Raw genomic sequence first — 7,430 nt, 5'->3', positions numbered from 1 at the left:
AACCTCTTGCTACAGACAAGTTCTTTTATATCAGAAATGAACTAGGCATATTGGATGCATCTAGCATAGATGACATCTTGTTTGGATAAGTGTGTTTCACATTGCCATTCATATCATTTTTCTTTGTTTGGTATGTGTTTTAGCTTATTGGTTTATATGCATACTTAGTTTGCTGGAAGATCACATGTATATCTTAGTTGTTTTGTGATTTCTTGTTGTTCTAATCGATTACTCTTCGCTTTAATCGATTACTGTATGATATTTGTTTGGTAAGTTTTTCAAAACTTTTTGTTTTAATCGATTACGCCATGTTTTACTTGGTAAGTGCACTGGATCGCGCAAGTAGTATAAAATGGTAAGTGAATACCGAGTATCGAACTCTCGGGGAACTTGTTTTACTTGGTAAAGTTGTGGTTCAGTAATTAAGCGCCTTTGGATGAAAGTTTGGTGCGTGGTACAAACAAGTATGCAACTAAACTATTCAATAGTAAATCATGTGAGTAGTGGTGTGTGAAGACAGATAAAGAACGTGTTGGTCTTCCTACTGGATGACTGATGTTATTAAAGATGTTCTACCTAACAATGTTTCTGTGTTCTATGATGTCTCCTGGACTGCTAAACCCCGATGTCTCGTGCATGTTTAGCCTAATCATAGCCAAGCGTCATCCTCAGATCCCTCTTGTTGGACTAAACTTGACCAAAACTGCATTAAGACATACATACCAACAACTAAGTTATTGTACCCCGATCCCTCATGACAATACGATAAACTAGCCCCATCCTATCAAGTTCTAAGGATCTAACCATTTCCCAATGTTGAGTGACCCTAACTGAGCATGCATCTACGCGATCAAGGCAAAAGCATACTAACATGAAATACTGATAGTACAGAGAACACATAAAACATCATCAGATAGGTATAGAAGTATTTACATCAAGTATCCCATAGGAAGAACCAACTGAGGATTTAGCTCTCCATAGCAGGGAGGCTTCTTTTACAACAAAGAGAAGAGAAAGTGAAAGATTGAAGAATTACAGGTAGTGGGGATGACTCCTCCACCTCTAGAAACCTCACAATCACTCAAAATCTCATCCAATGCTTTGCAAGATAGCTTCCTCTTCAAGCTCGGTTCTCTCTAGTCTCTCCACAGCCAGAAACTCTCAAAAAACTCAACAACCCTCTCAATTTCGAGATTCAGCTTTGAATAGGAAATTTTGTTGGGAGACGCGCGCTTAGCAAGAGATAGGTTCGCTTAGCGCATGTAAGTGACTTCTGGCTTAGCGCCAATCATGCTCGCTCGGCCTGGAGGTTCAAGCGGTGCGCTTAGCTAATTGATTCTCATTGAGCGCATCATGACAACTCATCTGCTTCCAGGTTCTTCTACGCGCTTAGCCATGAACTGCTGCGCTTAGCGGATGGCTTGCTAAGCCACAAAATTAGCTTAGCGAGCGGCTCAAAATCAGCACTTCCACCAAACTTGCCTAAGTAGCCTGAAATTGAAAAGGAATTATCATTAAATACACAAAATGGGGATACTAAGTACTTATTACCTATATTTAACAAAAAGTAATTACAACACTACAAAATGACCATAAATGGGAGGAGTTATATACAATTTACACAAGTTTCTTACACAAAAGTTAGTCGTATTATCCGACTAACAATGATATGTTTCCAGTTTTGAAAACTTTTTGTTTTAATTGATTACATCCTGATTTAATCGATTATCATTGGTTTATACATGTTATTTGTTTTAAAAAACTTTTTGTTTTAATCGATTACCCCGCATTTTAATTGATTATTGTTTTCGTGTCTGTGGAGCTTATGTGTAAAAGTTTTTGCTTTAATCGATTACATGTTTGTTTTCATCGAGTACATGCCTATATGTTTGAACTTTATATGGATTTCGTTCTGTTTTAATCGATTACACTGGCCTCGGGGGGAGTTTTTCTAGCATGTTTAATCAATTACACTTGCATTTTTATCGATTACATATAACAGCTTTTGGTTTTAAAGTGAAAATGAGGGCCAGTTTTATCGATTACTATGTAATTTTAATCGATTACTTGCGTGTCTGTTGCGTGTAATCTGTTACATTTTTTCATCTTCACCTCATCAAAACCTCCATGACTCCAGCATTTACTCCTTTAACCTATCATAGCCAAGCAGAACATCACTTTCCCTCTATAAAAGCCAACCCAAAGCCCCATTTCAGTCACACCTCCAACTATCTCAGAGTTATCTCCTCTAAACCCTAACCTATCTTCTTTTTCAAGCCTTCCTTCTAAAACTATGGCCAACAATCCAGCCAAAGCACAGAAGAAAGTCAAATCTTCAAAGAGAAAGCAAGGAGAGTGCTCTTAAGTAGCTCTCAGCAAGTTGGATACTTGGTTCACGAACGAGATCAAGAAGATGGACTTCAAAATGATCTATATCGTAAAGAACGTGAGGATTCCAAAGTTTCTGAACTTGGAATGGTTTTCTCAATAGGGATTCAACTCCCCTAACTTGCTTGAAACACAGGGTCTGCCAACATTGGTGCATATGAAGGGAACCTTCTACCCTGAGTTGGTAAAGGTCTTTTATACATGTGCCAAAGCTGATATGGACGGTAACTTATACTCTACTGTATGGTGTAGAGATGGTGATTGACGCTACAGTTTGGAAAGCAGTAGCAGGAATAGGGTTGGGGAAAAATTGGTACTAGTGAATCATAATCCCTGTTCGTTTTAAATATCACTCAAATTATTGTTTATCTTGTTTTACTTGCTTTCTTTTAAAAACAAAAAACATAAAAATAATTCTATTTCTTTTCAATATTTCTTCCAATTTTTTAGCTTAATAATTTTAGCTATTGGGGAAAATAATTGTTTTCTTGTGTATTATATCCGAACTTAGGTCCTTTGTTACTACTCTGTAGGGTACACTTACGCTTATGCATACTTATTTTAAGCATCAAATACCATTGTAGTGGGCTTCACCCAACTGATAAACTTTTGGAGTAAGTAGGTGCACTTTAAAGTAGTCATGAAGTGACAACATACAAAATCATTCTGAGGTTCCCATTCTAAGGAACCTTTTTGATAGGCATTTTGAAGAATCATCAGAATAGTCATTCTGATGGTTGCTGAGAATGAACCCATACTTGATTAATTCTTTTGATGAAGTTCAAATTGATATTCCATTATGAGTTAGTACAACTTCATCACTCTTAACACTTTTTCACAACTCCAAGCATTATGAAGTTTGATTAGTTCAGAAAGTGTTAGTGAAAGTTCAGTTGCTTGTGTGTTAGTGTTCTATCAAGGTTAGACTTAGTAGTATTCTTTAGTCCTTTACTATGATGCTTCTCATCAGAGCTTCTCATGGATAGCTATAGCTTTCAACAGACTTACATCTTCTTATGTAGATAGCTCTCACTTTCTAATGTGCCCTTAGTCAATATGACAACATATGGAAAATGATTATGATGTTGGCCAAGTGATGTTTTCTGAGTCATTCAGAACCATTTTGATGTTCAGAAAATCAGAGTCAAGGTCTTCATCATTTTGATGTAAACTCTGTCATAGTTTCATTATGATGTTGGATGCTCTTCATGTAACATTATTAAGTCTTCTATGTGAGGCCTTGTTGTTCAATATCTTGCCAAGAACTAAGAACTCAAAGGAAAGCAACTTCAACATTATGATGGGCTTCAAGAACTCGTTTGAGTTATAAACTTTGATAGTTGTTATGAACCTTTCCGAGCATCTCAGAATGAAAGAACATATTTGCTTCTTAAAGTAACATACACCGAAACATTTAAGTAGAATGTTAGTCATCACTTAAACCCATCATCATTTCAATTAATATTGTTAATGGTTTGTCATAATTAAAATCAAGGATGTGAATTCAACAATAACATCTAAACTTATCACAAAAACATTAAAAACTGTATTTTTAGTTTCTAAAATTATTTTATATAATATATTGGAAAAAATAACAACTATTAACAAAAATCCTAAAGAAAAATTAGGACAATTTCTCTAAAAAATTTGAACATTCAGATGTTGAGTTAGAGGATTATGAGGAGACCATACATTCGGTCGTGTCACCTAGGTCCGTGTTGTGGGCACCTCGCACTTTCCAGCCAAGGACTGGATGTTCTCCAATGCCAGACACTAGTGTGGAAGAGGCAACATTGTCAAGTAGTGCTTAAGGCTTAGGAGTTGGAGGAGGAGGATCCCGAGCTAATGGAGGAGGACATAAAAAAGAATCCCAGTGACGACCTTTTGGGGAGTTTAGTCTAGTTCAACTATTCTTTTTGCACTTATTCAGTCCCATTATGAATGTTTACTCGAGAAATTTCAGCTACGTGAAAAAGTTTTAAATATTAGATTTTTTAATTACTGTGGTTTTATGCGTCACGAGTTACGTTTCAGATTTCGAAGTTCCTTCTTGAGAATGTTTAAGCTTTATTATGAAAGGTTGAGGAAAAGCGTGTGCACGGCTTAGGGTGTCACATCACGTCTTGCCCAATGGGAGCTGCTAGTGGTTGAAAGTGTGCAACGATATAAAGGTAAATGGGTATATAAAAGAATCCCTTCTTGGTCGGCCAATAGAGGTCAACGACATCCTCGATGTCGATGTGTTGAAGTGTAAAGACCATAATGAAGAAGAAGGAGAAATGAAAAGAAGTGGAGAGGGGAAGGAAAATATGAAAGCTTTCTTTTACCATTTTTGGTCTGATTTGGCTTTGCGTGAGTTCAAGCAATGGTGTAGGTGGTCGGAAATCACATTTGATGGTGGTATACAATAGAGCATTGTTGTCAATGGAACCAATATTGATTTTGTTTTTATTTTTTTAATTTGTTTTATCTTCTCTATTCTTGTATTCAATCCTGCTCATCCCTTATCATTTTTTTTGGTTATAGGTTTTGGGGTCTGCTCTTATTTTATTGTTGCTTGCGGATACAATATTCAACTAGGTGTGACTTTGAGTTCCTAATACAAAGGCTTGATTCTGAATGGTGTAGGGGTTAAGCGGTATAAAGGTTATATTTCTTAGTATTGGTTAAGTACAAGGATATGGATGGTGGGGTTTTGGGCTTGGTTAATTTGGTATTGGGCTGCTAGGCACACCCAACGAAATTGCTGGTAGAAACTAATAATTTCACATTTTTCCAATTTTGTCCTTCCATCCGTATGAGTCATACGGATGAACTTCATTCGTATGAGTCATACACTACATCCGTATGACTACCGTATGACTCATGCAGATGAACTATATTCGCATGACTGCATCTGTATGACTCATAAGCCCAATTCAGGTTATTAGCATAACGTTCTAACCAACTGAGCTAATGTGTCAATTATATTATAAAATAAATCATGTTACTATACATGACACTAAAATTTCTAATGTATATTTAATGTGCATGTAAATTGAAATAATAAATTTTGTGATAATTAATTTTGATATAAATCATACGAATTATTTAATCCATATATTTTTTTATAAATAAAAAAATTACTATTACAAAATTTAATATATATTAAATTTTGTAATAGTAAATTTTTTTTAATGCACAAATGAGTAATTTAACATATTAATAATTAAAAAAAATAAAGCTTTAAGGAATTAAAAAAAAACAAAAAAACCAACACAGATGAACTTCATCCGTGTAAACCATACAGATGAACTTGATCCGTATGCTTTATACGGATAAACTTCATTCGTATAAACCATACGAATCAACTTGATCTGTATGCTTTATACAGATGAACTTCATACTTACGGATCCACTTCATCCGAATAATTCATACGGATCAAGTTGATCCGTATGTGAAAAATCTGCTTACGGATCACCACTCAGCTAGAAAAAGCAACTTTAAAACGAAAAACGAGCCAGGGGCATTAATAAAAAATGATGGGTGCACCTAGCAACACCCTTTGGTGTTGGTTGTTCTTTTTCTTGGTGAGGTTTTGCAATGCGCACCAAGCATATTGCTTGTGCACTCAACAATTTAAGTGAAGTGGCAAAATTGTCCTTCACTTAAATTTTGAAAACCTACATCCCTCCCTCGTGTTCATGCACGCTAGGTGTTGCTTTTCTTCTCCTCCTCCTTCGTTTCGTGGTTATTGCTACGCCGCCACCGTCATCTCCCTCTGTTCGCGCCATTTAGGCAATTTCTGGCATTGTCTTCCCACACCCCATCACCGTAAGTGGCTTTGTTCCTTGTGATATGAAAAATGGGTGCATGTGCGTGTTTATCTAATTCGAAGTTGGTATCACACATACGGATTGATAATCCGTATGAGTTATAAAGATTACCACCAATCCGTATAACTCATGCAAATTACCAATCTGTATGTATTTTATAGATTATTAATTTGTATATTAGTGTATTTTTTTAATGAATAAAATAATAATAGAATTATTTTTTATAAATAAAATAAATAAATTATTTTGTTGTAAATTTTCTTTTTAATAAAAAAATATTGTTGTATATTTTTTATGTGTTTATATTTAATTAATTATATTTGGTTTTTGAAGTTGTTTTTTTTTTAAAATTAACAATTTTGTTTATTTAAAAATGAATGTATAAATATTATTTTATTTCTTTATTTGTAAAATGTTAGTAGTTTATTTATATTTTCCATGTAAGTAAAATATTTTTTTTATTCATATAGTGGTGTATATTTTAGTACACTCATAGTATTAAATATTTATATAAATAGTGATTGGAAGTATAAAATAAAAAAATTTGTTTTGTTTTAAAAAATTTAAAGTTGTTGTGTTAGTAATTTGTTAAAAAATGAAATAGTCATTTGTTGGAAATCAAAACCAAAATTGTACTTACATTTTGGTCATTAATTTAAATTTACTTTGTTAGTGCTGTCAAGTTTATATATTTGGAAAAAAAATTCCATATTCATTTAGAATTTATAAAAGTAATAAAAAAGTAATTTTAAAAATATTTTTTTATTTAAGAATTATAAAATAGTAATTGATTATAGTATTGTTCGAATGATGACTTTAGTTGTTATGATTGTTTAAATGTTGAAATCATGGTTAGAACTAGAGGTTTGGGTCGGGCTTTAAACAGGGTTATAGGAAGAGTCATAGGAAGAGAAGTAAGTCGTGATTCGGATGAAGCTCCCTAGCAGCAAAGGCCAACAACATTCGCACGTAGTCAATGGGAAGCTACACCTGTTGTTGAAGATGTTCAACACGTGGATCATGCAGTTGACAAGGTCCATAACAACCCGAAGAAGTAGCTGTTAATGATGTAGTTACTGATGCTGAGGGTTTTCTAGGCAAGCCCCTGGACACATCCGTTCTAATTGGCTATGTTCATCATGTTGCAATCATTGTTTGAAACGGAGAGGTATTTATGTTTGTAAATAAATAATATTTTCTTAAGTATTTGTTATTATTGTTGAAAT

This window comes from Glycine soja, chromosome 11 (assembly GCF_004193775.1).
Source record: "Glycine soja cultivar W05 chromosome 11, ASM419377v2, whole genome shotgun sequence".
NCBI classification, from domain to species: Eukaryota; Viridiplantae; Streptophyta; class Magnoliopsida; order Fabales; family Fabaceae; genus Glycine; species Glycine soja.
Note: the sequence above shows the minus strand (reverse complement) of the source record.